This window comes from Bombus affinis, chromosome 6 (genome assembly GCF_024516045.1).
Source record: "Bombus affinis isolate iyBomAffi1 chromosome 6, iyBomAffi1.2, whole genome shotgun sequence".
Classification (NCBI taxonomy): Eukaryota; Metazoa; Arthropoda; class Insecta; order Hymenoptera; family Apidae; genus Bombus; species Bombus affinis.
Genome location: NC_066349.1, coordinates 13846131 through 13861796, shown reverse-complemented (window position 1 = coordinate 13861796; position 15666 = coordinate 13846131). Strand labels below are relative to the sequence as shown.

At 35.1% G+C, this 15666-nt stretch overlaps 1 protein-coding gene across 7 annotated transcripts in view; it reads right to left on the bottom strand.

Annotated features, from left to right (window-relative positions):
- Window positions 1-15666, bottom strand: part of LOC126917452 (collagen alpha-1(XVIII) chain) — a 343182-nt gene that overhangs the window by 177929 nt on the left and 149587 nt on the right. The window lies entirely within an intron of this gene.

Here is a 15666-nt window from a genome sequence, read left to right as displayed (position 1 = left end):
TTAGACTTGAAAGATTATTGACTCGAGCTCGTGCAGCTTAGTCGTTAATTGGTGTTGCGGAGTCGTAACTAGTCCGCAATAGTCAAGGATACTCACTTTGTAGATCGATGTATGTCAATAAACCGTATGTGGATATTACGTGTTGTGTTGTGGCATCGTTGCTTGATTTTTGGAACATTATTGGTCGAGTGTTCCAATTGAAGAAGTTTAATTAGTAATTGGTAGATATTACATATATGTTACATGGACACGCATTAAAGCGTTACTTGTTTCTTAGAAAATTATTCCTTGGATGTTCATAATGTTCATGAAGTTTATGAAGGTTTACTATTAATTCAAATCTTTAGGTTTTGACTGATTCACGATAAGTTGAACGTTCATATCAATTTTCTCCAAAAATATTTTATATTTTCATCGTAGCACAATGGTCGAATAGAAGTAGTCGAACGCGTAACAAAAGTAAAATATGCTACAGAGCTTTCATCATGATGGGTTAAAAAATATGAGAAATACTATATTTATATCGCGAATATCGAGCAACTGGCTGCGAAAATGATCGTTTCGTGCCGATAGGTGTTGGCAGAAATTCATTTTTTCGATACTGTCTATAAATAAGCTCATACCATGAACTGCTTCGTTTCATAATAATCGACGAAATTGGAAATGTATTCGTGTAATATCGAATCGTTGGATATCAATATCGCATTCACAATGACAAGTTTCATCGACAGCTAAAAAGACTATTGTAGCTGCAATGAAAAACTCGAGCGAAGTAAATTGTTTTTCGTTTTCGACGGTTGAACATTTTTCGAAAAAGCTTCCCCCCCCCCCATCCCCAAATGGATTGATACGTTTTTCTGATATCGTACGAGTCCATATGAATTCATTACGATTGCACGGCTAGACATGAAAAAGGAAGATATTTATTATCAATTTATTCTCCTTCCTAAAATATGCCATTTAACCCCGGCAGATGTATATTTACGTCGTGCTAGGAAATCGTTTGATTCAACTGATGGAATTGCATGTTGAATAATGCAAAGTGGATGCTTCGGCCCTTCCCCAATCGACAGCTGACACATCGGAATAATAAATAAAGGATTATGTCATTTCACGTACCTGTACGCTATATCTCGTGTTATTTCAAACTTTGAAGGTATCGTTGTCCCTCATTAATTTTACTGCTCCGAAATCCTCTATAAAATCTATCAATATCTCAAAACAATAAGTAAACAGCACCAAACCAAAGCTCTGCTAATTGTATGCTCACCGAATTAAAACTGTGTATTAACGTACAACGAAAACGTTCATTCGATAATACACGATGCATCGATAATATGACCGATTAAAATTATACGTATTTTATTCAATTTTTTCCAACTATTTATTCGTTGATTATTTTTATTTCCATCTTTGTGAGCCAAACAGCGCGTAGCGTACAACGAAAACGTTCATTCGATAATACACAATGCATCGATGATATGACCGATTAAAATTATACGTATTTTATTCGACTTTTTCCAACTATTTATTCGTTGATTATTTTTATTTCCATCTTTGCGAGTCAAACAGCGCGTTATGATGCAAATTACGATTGCGTTCCAGTCGATTGAAAAGAAACAAGATATCTATTGTTTGTTGTTTTTAGATGGACACCTGTCGATGCAGGGAACGCAGTTGTTAATTCAGGATGCTACACACAATGTACAAATCACACAACTTCGAATGCACTACAGAAATTCAGAATTCCCATTATTTTTCCCTTTCATATTTCCCGTTGTTGCATATGGACAGTTGGCTCGAAACTATTCCCGTTTTTTCGCACATTGCGCTAGACAAGAGCAAGTTAAAAATTGCTACTTGCGTATATGGCTAACTTTCGTGCTGGTCATGTTTTAATAGTCTGACAACCTTCATCTATTCTGCAACTTGAATTACATCTATTCGTAACTGCTGTCTTGTACAAGTATGATTAATATGCCGAGGATATTATTACAAATTGCACTGCATATATTCAAGCAGAATTTTGTACTACTAGAAGATGAAAAGTGATTTGTGTAACAAGAAGTTTTATTCGTATAGAATTCAGACGTTAAAGATTTATTGTCTGCCGAAGTGAATAACAACGACGAAAGCTTGGATGATAAAACGAGTGAAAATGATGAAAAGATGAAAAAGATGGATTACCTTTAGTTTTGCAAAATTATCGCCTTTTAAATTTCTCTTGTTCGTTACCGTAAGTAATGTACATTTTCTTTGTAACTCTTAAAGCACTTAAAGATCGAATAAAATTTGATGGTTCGGTTTAAACGCATTATTATGGTTAGATATGCTTTGAAAAAAGTAGAAGAGCAGGCTGGTGCTACGAGAACAAGAGAATTAAATTTTAACAAGTTAAAATCAAATTCTAGACGAAGACTTCGCGAGTCCGTTGAATTTTCATTAATAGCTCAAACCTCGTTGCGCTACTTTATAAACTAATAGCTAGTCAAGGTAATTACATTTTTATTCGACCGTTCGTCTGCCTCTTATGCTTTCTTTTTTTTTTTTTTTTTTTCTTGTAACGAAAGAACGCCTTTTCTAGGGTGGCATTTTTGAACAATTTTTATCATCGTCGACTTCATTTTCTTCGCTACGTGATATAAACTTGCATTTCAATTAACTACACTTTATATTTTCTACGTAAAGCATCTATTAATTGCATAAAAAATTATGCTTAACTTCTAATTATTGAAAGTTAATTAATAGTTAAATTAATAGTCGATTCTTTACCTCAAAACCCCAAATAAATTCTACGATTTTATAAAAATTTACGAATTAACGAGAAAAAATAATACTTGCTACTTTCTTAAAAATGTTATTACAGCGATCTACGAATCAAATGTGGTGAAAAACTACAGGGACTAACGTCATAACATTTTACTTCTAAAATATTATTTTACATTGCGATGGTTGTCTTCAAGATAGCTCCATTCGGTAATAATATATCGTCGATAACACCTTTTCCATTTCTAGAAGTTTCACCTATAGATCCTTCTAGAGATCTAGATTTTATATCAAAATCCGTATTTTCTTTTAGTTCTTCAGTCAAAATTTGAAAACAGTATTGACAAGCTATTTAGTTTAGGAAATGAGAAGCCATAGATAATTAAATCAGGTGAAATTACTTTTTACTGATAATTGTCCAATTAGGAAGAAGCTGTGAGATATCGTATTTTAAAATATTCACAGACCTATTTATTCGTAGCTTTGTAATTAAATTTGAAAATTCTAGGAATAGAATATTCTACGTAAATTTACGAGATTTATCAAGAGACAGAATGAAATTTCGCTCGATTCTACGATCTCGAACAATCTTTTCCCTCGCTTGCAGTGCAAACATTATTCCGAGAATTAATGGAAGCATTCTCGCCACAGATGCCAGCGTTTTACGAGTTTCTTCGATAAGCAGCGTTAGCTTGTTTTAACATATTCGCAGTTGGTAATTTTACCGAGATCCTAAAGCAGAAAATCCCAAGGCTTTGCTATTAAGAAAAAGAGAGAAATCGAAAAAACTTCCATTCAAAATTTCGCTGGATCGCGATTACTTCTATAAATTCATATATCTGCAGAATTCTATAAACCAGTAAAAATATAAATATCGTAATAAGCATCGTTCTTCCTCAACTTTCTACGCTTTCACGCATTTATGTTGATCTTAGATATATTTTAATACAATTGTATTTGTCGGAAATACGTGTTGTCTACATATTATTATTAATTGAAATGAATAAAAGAAATTCTGTTTCCTCAGAGCGGGAAAATATTTTCAAGTTACTTATGGTTTGTTAATAATCGAACGATATACGACTATGACAATCGTGTTTCATCGCGATGCTAATAAAATTTCAAACTGTATAATAAGTATAATAAATAATCTCTGTATAATAAATACTTTTGCTAGTGTTTTTAATCAAGCCAATCCCACCTCTTGGAAAGAAGCGATAAACCAGATGCAGATGAAAAAGAACTCGTGTAAAATGTGAAGTCAACGCATGTACCGAAACAATCGATATTAATGTTGCGCTGTTTCGGGCCCGGTACTCATTTCCTGCTACACGCTTTCATCCTTTCTGCTCGATTATTTCACGTTCGCCACACCGATGAATTTTTCCATGAAACCATTTTATGCACGATGTATGTCGGTCGATGGCAAAAAAATAATCAACCCCTAAAAAAGAATATTCTATAATACGAGATAAAACGAAAGTTCCCGATGATCAAAAAAAGCAATCAAAAAGGATGAGACAAAAAAAAGAAAAAAGAAAAAAAGTAGAGAAAATAAGTATCGTGATATTTAACCGTAAGAGGAATCAAAGGGTAAACTAAACGAACGTTGTTTTCTTCGGCTAATCGACTCAGTGTAACGATGTTTCACTCACGTTGAAAATTAATGGCTTTATCTTCCGCGTTGTTGCTTCGTTGTTTCGTTTTAATTGACGGGTCTTTGTACGTGTCAGCACTTTGACAAATCGATAGTTTACCAGGCTAAAACGACCGAAAAGGAGAAACAGGCAGAGTGCGAGAAAAAGAGAATGAATCGTACGAAAAAAATTAGTGAAATATGCCGGTTCCTGGAATTAGTCGAAAAGTGAGACGTCTCCATCTCTGTGTCCCTAATTGCCTAGGAAATAGACTGATTTCGTTAATATATGTGCGATATGATCATTTTTATTTATTAAACAGAATTATTAAACGCGTGATTGTTTGGATAATTAAATTAGTGGTGTGCGATTTCTATGTACTTAATTCCACGGAAAAAAGTTCGCGATATAATCGTGATTACTTGATGATTATCATTAAACCTTTGTACGATAAATATTCAAATACTTTAACGAGCTACTACATATTTGCGAAGCTTTTAAACATATTCGTCTTTATTTTATTTTCAATTAATAATTTTATTATTAAAAGGATCACTGATGCGACGGAAAAGCAATGTTGATATTAACAAAACTTTGAACTAAGATAACCATATCACTATCTGGAATTTCACCAGCTTCGATCAAACGTTCCATCGAAGAACAATAAAGAAGAAAGAGGAAAAAAAGAAGAAGCGGTCGCACCCGAGTTTCCAACCTTTAATAGTTAACTATATAGATATTATACTACTATACTACTGTAGATATTATCCATAAATTCCGGTGAATTCCGGTGAATTCCGGCATGTCGTGCATTCCGGAGAAATTGTTCGGCCGCTCTGTCACCTGCTCCCCGTTCCGTATTATTATATTTCAGGTAATAAAAAAATTTTTCTAATTTCTTCCAGACCGGAAGATTTATGGATTCCGATAACGTCGTATCTGAGCGTCGCTTTCACTTTTCGCGGCCATTAAAAACGAGTCTCGCGACCCTTTCCTCTCCGACACGGGGCAAAAAACCGTCTAATAAAAAGAAGTGAAAAAGGAGGAAGAAGAAGTAGTAGAATGAAGAGAAGAAAGGGCAAACGACAAACAGAGAGAGTCGGCGAGGGTGGGTCGAAGAAGAAAGAAGTTTCAACGGGTACAAAGGTTCCTCCGCCTTTTTCTTGATATGTAGCGTGAAATATTAAAGGCTCTATTACATGAAATCCGCGAAAAGAAGGCGACGAACCGAGAACGGGGCCTGGGTACCTCGCGAAATTCAATGATCCCGCCTCTGGAACCACGCTAAGAACATTTCGGCTTTGACATTAAAGAGAAATCGTTCTTGTAAGCGAAATTCTCGAACACGACAGCTGTCGCTGCAGGCTGACGTCGTCTTCCGGTCGTAAATTCGGCGCTCACTGTACATTCAAGCACGAGGGACGCGTTTAGAAAGCATTACGTTAAGCGACAGATGACAATGTCGCGTGACGTCAAATAAAATGTATTTAAACAGTTGCGAGCCCTGGATTATGCGAATTGACATGGTCGATCATCGATGAACGCGTAAAAGTGTCGCGTAGATATTTTTTGTATGTTGCGTTCTTTGTCGCGCAGCTTCCAATTTGTTCATCGTTTCTCTGTTAATAGATCAACGACGATGAACGCCAATTAGCGTCCTATGAGAAATACGGTGGCTAGAAAAATTATCTCCTCGTTGTTTCACTTATTATATCGTTTACATACTACATAATTAATTACGTTCAAGTATATTCAACTTTCTGTCATTTTTAGTAATATTTTCAGTACTACGTGACTCTAGTAGCTTTTATGACTGTTTGTAAACATAGAAAACAAGACGAATTTTCTGTCATTTTTAGTCATATTTTCAGTGCTACGTTACTCTAGCTGCTTTTATGACTGTTTGTAAACATAGAAAACAAGACGAATTATGATATAATGTCATTTTAAGGGGAATTAACGGTTTTCTTAATTATTTTTGAAATGACCAAACAACTATTTAACGCTATCACTCAAAGACGCCTTAGTATTTCTTTTTCTAACGTTCTACTGTCTTCAATAATGCTAGCGTGTGATTAGATGTAAGTGTAGGATATTGATGATTATTTTGAATCGATGACGAGACCATATTTTAGCGATTAAAGCGACCAATTAAAACTTAAGAAAAACTAGTATCTCTATATATATATTTCCAATTATATTTCACTGAGAAACAACAACAATCTTTATCTTTCTAGAGCAGTTTTACAGAACCATCCCCGGAAACTTTCCTGAAAGATAATTAACCACACTGTTAGCGTTCCAGGTAAAACGCAGAAATACAGAGCTGTAACATCGCGCAACGACAAGGGGAAATTTATTCAATTGCCTTTCTGCTTGCGATAAACGAGCCCGGTTTTAAATTCGCGTCTTATTCCTAGGCTAATGTTGTCGCGATTCATTTATTAATCAACGTTTCCATTAAGCGTTGCTCAGGAAAAAACAATTAACCTCGAAGATTGAAACAGGGAAAAAGAGGGAAATAATTAAAGCCAACAAGATAAAATTGCATCGAGCATAACAAGGAGGAAATCGTTGAAGCTTTACGTATTCTTTCCTTTTGCCCCGCTCTACGATTTTCGTCGAAATAAAAAGGCAAAGCTTCTACATGCCACTCGTTCCGCACGATATTCGACGCGCTCGTAGAACGCGGAAAATTACAAAATATAACGGAATTATCAGACAATGGAAGATGAGAAAAGGAAGGAGAATACACTTGCTTCTTTTCGACGTTCTGCATACACCGAATGCTATTTGCATTTCCCTTTTATCAGAATTTTTCTAGCACCCAGCCCTTTCCACCGGTATCTCTGGATACGGACATTGTTGATTCTAGAGAGTTTTAGAAACTTTTGCGCGAAGTAGTAACAAACCAAGGGGCGAATGAAGTGGTAAGAAAAGTTGCAGCATTGCGAAAAATCGCGGAGGAGGTGTATGTATAAGTAAAGAAATTACAGTGAAAGCACACCCTGTAAGCCAAGTGTAAAAATAACAAAATGAGAGCAGTTTGAATACTCGTGCATAATACATTGCAGAACATAAATTTGCGTACAATTTGGTGTTGAGAAATTTTTTATTAAAATCCTTAAGATCCAATAATAAGATTTTTTTCGTTTACCAAGCTTTATTGAAAACGTGGCAAAAATTGCCACGTAAATACAAATATACGAACGTAATTTTGACAGTAGTCGTTTTTGAAACAATTGCGAAGGAACATCATATTAATGGATAAAAGTATCGATAAGAGTAATTGAAGTTTGTTATTCAAACGATATTACGTAGCGTTGTCACGTGTATTAAATGATACGATCTAAGCGATTTGTTAAATTTTTTCACAGATCTCGCGTTTTCGTATGCATGATAGGCGGACACGTAATCAAGGCATATTTAAATACAGGATCGAACACGTACAGTGATAAAAACTTCTTTTCTCTCCTTTCAGAAAACGAAGCTACCTATAAAAAGAAAAAAAAATGTTCTATACTATCAACTCGTGTTTGTACTAGAAATCACTTCGTATTTGCATTAATAAGCTGCTTCGTGAATTTTAAAAAGCAACGAATGTATCGTAAGTATAGTTTCACGTGCTGCAAACTATTCAATATTAGAGGCTTGATAAAGTTACTAATTTAAGGATAAGTTAATAAAATACATTTGCTCTGGAAAGATAGTGCAAGTTCAACGGCGAGCAAAAGAGAAGAGAAGTTTGTCAAGTTATGCAAGATTATTTTTTATTGCAATTTTATGTTTGTACTTCCACGATTTGCTTTGAGAAAAGAAAATTCCTGGAATCAATTTATAAATGTAAAGAAAGAATAAAGTCGCTAACCAAATAACGCTTCATGAATCGACTTATTTTTCTATTTCGCATGGAACGTATCGAACGATCGATATTTAATTCAGAGTAGATGTTTCACGCTGAATATTTGTATCTCTTGAAATATCAGAAACACTTCTCCTTTTTCATTCTTTCTTTAAGAATCGTATTACAGTTGTCGGAATATAGAAAAATTGATAGGAGAAAGAATGCGGTATATAAACGTTCGCATCGTGAGTAAGAAACAAATATGATGGTACTCGGTCTGTTCAATCGCTTGTAAGCGTATGCATGGAGGAGTTAAAAATATTTCTAGTGCCTGCAGATTAAAATGTTAAAAGTAAAAGGTTTCTAGAACACTTGAGAATGTTAAAATTTAAGAGATAGAGAGTATCTCAGCTTTCAAAGGAATATTAAGTATTTACACAATTATTGCTACTGGACTGCGGATGTTGGTGCATTTATGTGAAATTGAAAGCTGCAAAAGTACGCAGAATACGGATAATACCCAAAAACATATAAAATATCCAAAGCATAGTGTTCAATATGTGACAGAACAAAACTACGCTTACGTTTCACTTCTTTAATTGAATTCGCGAAGACACGAATTTAGCTAGAGAAGTGATCGAGGAAACTCGAGTGTCATCCAAAGAGGCAACAGCTCCTCGTGAGTGAGAGGTTCCAGGAACACGTTCGCCGACAGAATATGGAGGATCGGAAACGAGGTTGTTCGATACACGAAACACGTGTGTACGGAAGTTCTCGTCTCGCGGTGGAAGTAAAGGGAAAACGAGAGGAACTCGCGTCCACGCGATCCGCGAAATAAGAAGCAACGAGGTACTCGACTGTGGACGCGGAATAACGAAATAAAAGATTTGGCGATACGTGAGCGTACGGATCAGAATATAGTCGTATATACATACGTACACCTTCTCGTTCACCGATCTTCCCTATTCTTTCATCGTTCTGACGTGTTTGGCATCTTCCTGGCAATAGTTTCGAATCGCCTGGCCACGATATTCTCGTTCTCCTTCGTGGGAGATTATTTTCTTCGGTTATCCGGTATAGACAGAAGAACTTAGCGAGGATAGGTTTTCCATATTTTCACCGGCGATTCCATAAATTTTTCATGAGCGATTGGGGAGTTGAAATGGTAAACGATGCGAGTACCAAAAAATAGAAAACGATTTCCACAGAGTAGGATGTAGATTCCATGAGGAATATGCTGGAAAATGTATTAATAGTAAAATAATTGAGGAGCTTCCTGGGGAAAGAACCTATGATATAAAATAGTGGATTGAGCAAATTGTGTTGGGAGTTTCGGTTTTAATTCGTCGATAGTAGTTATATTTTTATATTTATAAAGTAATAAAAAGTTTTATAATAATTCGACTATTTGATTAAAAAATATATTTGACACTTTTACATTTATTATTAAAATTGAACTTTAAACTTAATTTTGTTCCATTTTTATCGATTTCAGATTTACGTGAAATCTATTTTTTGCGTTAGAGTCTAAATATTGTAAATATATATAACAATATTTTTATACGTACCGCTTCAATAAATTAGTATGTATATATAATATTACTTGCGAAAATAACGCGTTGATTATGAACCTATGAAGACAAAATATTGGCGATGAAATCTGACTGATCCTTGTCGGTGGGGCAAATATTATTTTAATTCTATTCGCCTTGAATAAATAAAACACTCGAATAAAAATGAATCCTTTAATAGAAGCAAAAGATTACCACCTACCTTGCGAAACTTCAACACAAGCTCGCCAAGTATTTTATCCGACTTTGTCTTTGAGCCGCTTAGAACTCTTTAATCTTTAACTTCAAACTACGTTAAAAATACAAATATTCTCTACTATTCGAAAATATATTACGCAATATAAGCATATCGACTAGACTATTACATCAAAATTCGATTTAAAATATATCCGAAACGTTTTACATCGTTTTAAAAAAAAAATCCACGGTCGATTCGTAAAATATACGAACATTTTACTTCCTCCTAAAATATTATACATACGTACTTGTGTTTACGTAACTTCTATTTAATTTCAGAATATGGACATTTTTCTATGTTCTGCCCAAATTTATATTTTTACGAGCAGAACTCTTTAGCTCTAACAACAAAGATTCTTTAAAAAATCGCAGGAAAAGCTCTGCTGAGATTTATGTTGCCGTATTAAATCAATATTTTTTATGTTTCCAACTACTCATCTTTTGATTTATTACTTTTCAATACTGTTAAAAGTATGATTTGTATCGTTCCTACAATCCTGTATCGTTGTCATGTTTTCGTAACACAAATAAAAACAGAGGTGTAAAAAATATATTTTTAAATCACGGTAAACAAAACTTCAGTCGCCTATTAAAAGAACCCGATCTCTCTAAAAATTAAAATTCCCCGTTGACGCCTGTTTCATTCGATTTAGCTTGCTTTTAAACACTTCAAACGTTTTAATGTCGGGCCATTTTCCACATATCATCGATAGTGGAAACGGTTGCCGGAATTTTGTTCGAATCGATCTAGAACGCATACAGAGGATCGATTACTGCAAACATATCGAGTATCGTTTATACGCATTCGTACCAGTCAGTTTAATCGAGATATTAAACAAATTTTTAGCTTACCATAGTTTAATTACACCTGAAAGTCTATTATTCTAATTTAACGTTAATTGCGCCTGCGTTCTGTTTTAGCTTCGAGAAGAGTCACTCCGATAACGAACGAATTAAAAATGTTTCCATAGAAATGCACTTAGAAATTTGGTACAATAAAATGATCACAAGAAGTTTGCTGCTTTTCTACATGCTTTCACTTTGAAGACAAGTAATTTAGTATTAAATTAAAAAATTAATAATAGAATATATACATAGGAGAAAATAAAATGTGAATTTTATTTAAATAAAAATTCTCTCGAAATTGTTTAATAGACAATACTTATACTATTTCAAAAACTACATACACTATTAATGAGAATTGTAAATTCTATATAGTTCTACGAAGTATTCTCTCTGAAAAATATTAAACGATATTCAAAGAAATAAAGAATATCAATTATAATATTACAACACATTTCCCTGTAATGTTTGCATGAATTATGTTTGTATCCCTAATTATGTTTCTCTTTCTAAACTCGATGCATTTTATACCACAGACGAAAAAGCAAATTTGAACGAACAATATAAAATATCGGTATGCGTTACAAGCTACTGTTTTGGAAAGTAAACCGGAACAAAGAAAAAATGTCTCGAATGTGATGCCTATTTTTTCTCTTTCGCATGAAACGCGAAATTATTTCACACGTTCCTCTGGATCGCATCTGAAAAATTCGAAACCCAAATCTCCGATCGAGAACAAAATATAAAAGAAGTATTACCCATTATTTTAGCGTCTTCCTCCGAATAAAGTAAATAAAGCATAGAATCGAATGTTTTCGATAGCGCGGCGTCTCTTCGACCATTCGGATACGTTTCGTTTCAATGGTCAAAGGCGTTCCTGTAATTTCCCTCGCAGAATAAACGGAACGATTTGATCGATGAGCTTGGCCCAGAGGAAGCAACAACATTCCATTCATCCTAAATATCTTCTTACACATCGGATCGACGGGGGTTGCAGGTTTTATCGAAGCAATTAAAATTCCTGCCAGACTCGGCACGCGCGTTCTCTCTCCCTTTGCAAACTCTTGCAGTTTCACCCCTCAAATAGCTACACTATTCTCTACCGGTACACAATGGTAATGCAACGATACCCGCTGTTATATTACGATTAACATTCTCTCTCTGTGTCTATTTAATCAAATTTCTAAGTGAACCCAACTTTACCAGACTACGGGCTTTGCTGGAAATGGCTCTACCGTGATTATCTCAAATTTTTACTTTCTAAAGGGTAGGAGTTGTTCTTTCTAGTATTTTTCCATAGCAACGAATATTATACTATTTATTTATTTCTGTCAATTTTTCCACTCTTATATTTCATTATTATCGTTTATTTCTTTTTTCGATAGAAATGGCTCCATAGTTATTCGTTCGAAAATGTGCGCTTTCAAGGGGCCAACATATTTTTTCCAATATTATTTCCTTGTTATTGTTTTTACTTGTCTACGTTCCTTTCTGGTCTTCGAACAATTAGTATAAAATACGGAATCACGGAATTCTTCTTGTAACTTGATCGATCGACGAACAGAAGTGGCCTGTTCTCAATAAATCGCGCCAGTTGGAAAATTCCAATCGTCCCGCTTTTCTCGACGCGGATATGTGGAACGACGCATAATAAAGCCTACAAGCTTATCAGTAGAGTACACCGAGCTGCCAATAAATAGCAAACAAATTCAATTAAGCGAACAATGAAAAACACTGTAAAACTATCCGATATTGGGGCACGTACGATGCACGTAGTACGTTTTGTACGTCGTTTTTTCCCCAACGCTATAGGTTTTTATTGCGACGAAAGAATTTTCGCCGGCTCGACGACGTGTTCAGCTCGAAATAAAGCTATTCAGGGTAAAGTGTGTCGTCGAGGACCGCAAAAGGTTAACCTTAAAGTAGTCACCTGACGTCGCACTGCTATCGCTATTTTCGCGCGCGAGCGCGAGCGCACACACGCACATACACGCATACGAAACACAAGCGTATAGATGTTTTTCTATGTGTGTGCACACACGTTTTTCTTCAAAGAACGACGTAACGAGCACGGAGTACGTCACTTTCATTCTCGATTCCTGTGGAATGTAGTCCGCGAAACGAGAGGAAATCGCTTTGAAACAGCGAATGTAAACGCTCGCTTCACGATTTTCCATTGATTTCAGGGACACACGATTTACCAGCAAGCTCGTTCAATGTGATATTTTTCCTTTCTTTCGAAAATTTTAATTGGAAAATAATTCTTGTTTTAAATAGGTTGTTTCTTTATATATAGAGAATAGTTTAATAAACAGATGTCCCAGATTTTTCCGAGATACTGTAGCAGCATGTTTTACGAATAAAAAGTTTCCCTCGTGAGTAAATAGAGATTTTATTAGAAGCGAGGCATAAAAATGCCGTGTGAACGTGGACGAATGCTTTGTTAAATGCTGTAAGCAAAACATGAAGTAACAATGGACTAGTTTTTGGTTCGATAAAATGATTAATCGAATATTATTTTTCACGATAAACTGCATAAATTCGTAGAAAAATAGCAATTACAAACTCTATTTTCTCAAATTTGTCTCATCATTTGCGAGTATTCGTATACACGTGATATCTGTTTGTAATAAATAGATTTACGAGTATAAGATTTCTTTTGAGATCTCATTCGTGCGAATAACGTCAAATTGGAACTACATAAAAAATGAAGCAGATCGGTTTGGCTTCTAAGAGGTTAAAACGTCTCATAAATGCATAAAAATCGGCATTCCAGCTGTCCTGTAATTCTGCGAACATTAATTAAAAAAATAATTTCCCACTATTACCGTGCCACTTCCACGAAACCTTCTCATTCGTTAATAACGTAATAAACGATCTATAAAAAGCTTGACATCCATCTGGAACAATGGATTAGCCGAAGAAAGTTTCATCGAGTGACAAACGAGAAAGCATCCCTAAATTTCTATGGAGCCTTTCTTTTCGCGAACGAAAACGCGTCATCGTGCTAATTATTCCTCGAAGGGGTATTTTGTGCGAGAGGCAAGGCTACTTCGATGGACCAATTACGAATTAGCTCGTTAATCCGATTCGAAAGAGCTTTAATGCCACCGGATTATTAGTTGGAAGCCGGGGCAATCGATGATTCGCGGCGACGTATCGAAAGCATCGCTACTTACGCGGTAGCCCTCGCTTCGAAACTTCCGGCGAGTTCATTAACGTGAGTAGACAGCATCCAAATGCCGAGGCATAATTAGTCATTGAGAACAGATTGGCGGCCAAGCAGGGAAAATCCTGACGATCATGAGAGACTTCGACTATCGCTTACCGGAGACACCTCGTTTTCGTAATTAGCCACGTTCTAATGACGTACCTCTAATCATTGCACGTTCAGTTGCATCTATAGCTCTCACGCTGAATGATCATCGACGTAGTTCTGTATCGTTGCTTTCGAGTTTCGTTTATTTAGTAGACACTGTTCAATCAGTTCGTTATTTTTTCAGGGCTTGGTTCACAACGGCGAATTGATTATTTGTGTTTGACGTTACTTTATTTGTCATTTTTTCTTGCCCTCTGTGAAGGTTTAAGATAAAAGACAGCGCCGTACAATGGTTTCTATACTTTTCATTTTAATTATCGATTTCGAGGTTTTCATAAATCACGTTCGGTTTGCGCGTATAATTTACGACCGTTTAATCGTTTGACTGATTATTCGTACATTGGACGTATTATCCCGTGAAACATTCCATTCAAGGTTTGTTTTAATTACTTCAATGAAGTGGTAGTGATTAGTTACTTTTTAATATTGCGTAGTTAATATATTTGAATAGAACGATATGACAAAATAACAGGAATAAGTGACTATTTGTTTATAATATAATTTGTCTGTCTCTTCCTTTTCCAGGAAAAAGAGCAATTTCATTATTACCAGTGCAAGTTTCATGAAATTCTAAGTATGTTCTGTATTTGTACGAGGACACTGTTAAGTACGTGGTAAGGTTCGATATTAGTCATTTGGTTTATAAGCTTCGCCGCGTAATAAATTTTTATAGAGCAAATTTCCTTTCATACACGTTTTAAAAATATCTGCACTGCGAGTACGTATAGGATTAAAATTTATGAGCCATAAGGTCTTTCCTAAAGACGACATATCACTGAGGATTACATTTCACAAAACGAATGTAATACTTTGTTCACAAGCTTGGATAAATATTTATCATTGAAATGCGGATGTATGTACAAATTCATATTTTTATAAACACAATTAAAGATATAAAATTTAAGTGACTTGTGACGACCGTTAAGCTCTGAATATTTTATACAGTTTACAATAATAGCGTATAACTGAAATTTTTCACAATTTATTTATTACGAAACAAATTGCTATAATTAGTACTGTTCAATACAATAAACTGTCAAGATTTAACAACGCAATAAACTACCAGCAGTTTAAAAATTCCGCCCACTTTTAATTGGAACAATTAAAACAAGAAAAGAGGAATCGAAGTCTGGAAACCCTTAAACTGGGAATTATTGCCATTTGAAAGTTCCAGGCAACTCCACGAACGCCCGACGATATAACTTTGTATTTCGGGAAATACGTCACCCTTATCCAGAAGAAAGAGAGACCCTTAACGTTCGTAACTCGGTTCTTTATCACTTCTCGATACTTTCAAACCGAATTCCGTTCGAACACCTGTCACGTGCTTCGATTTCCGCCGCGAATCAATGTCTTTTCTCGTAATATTTCCGTCGATCGACCACTTTA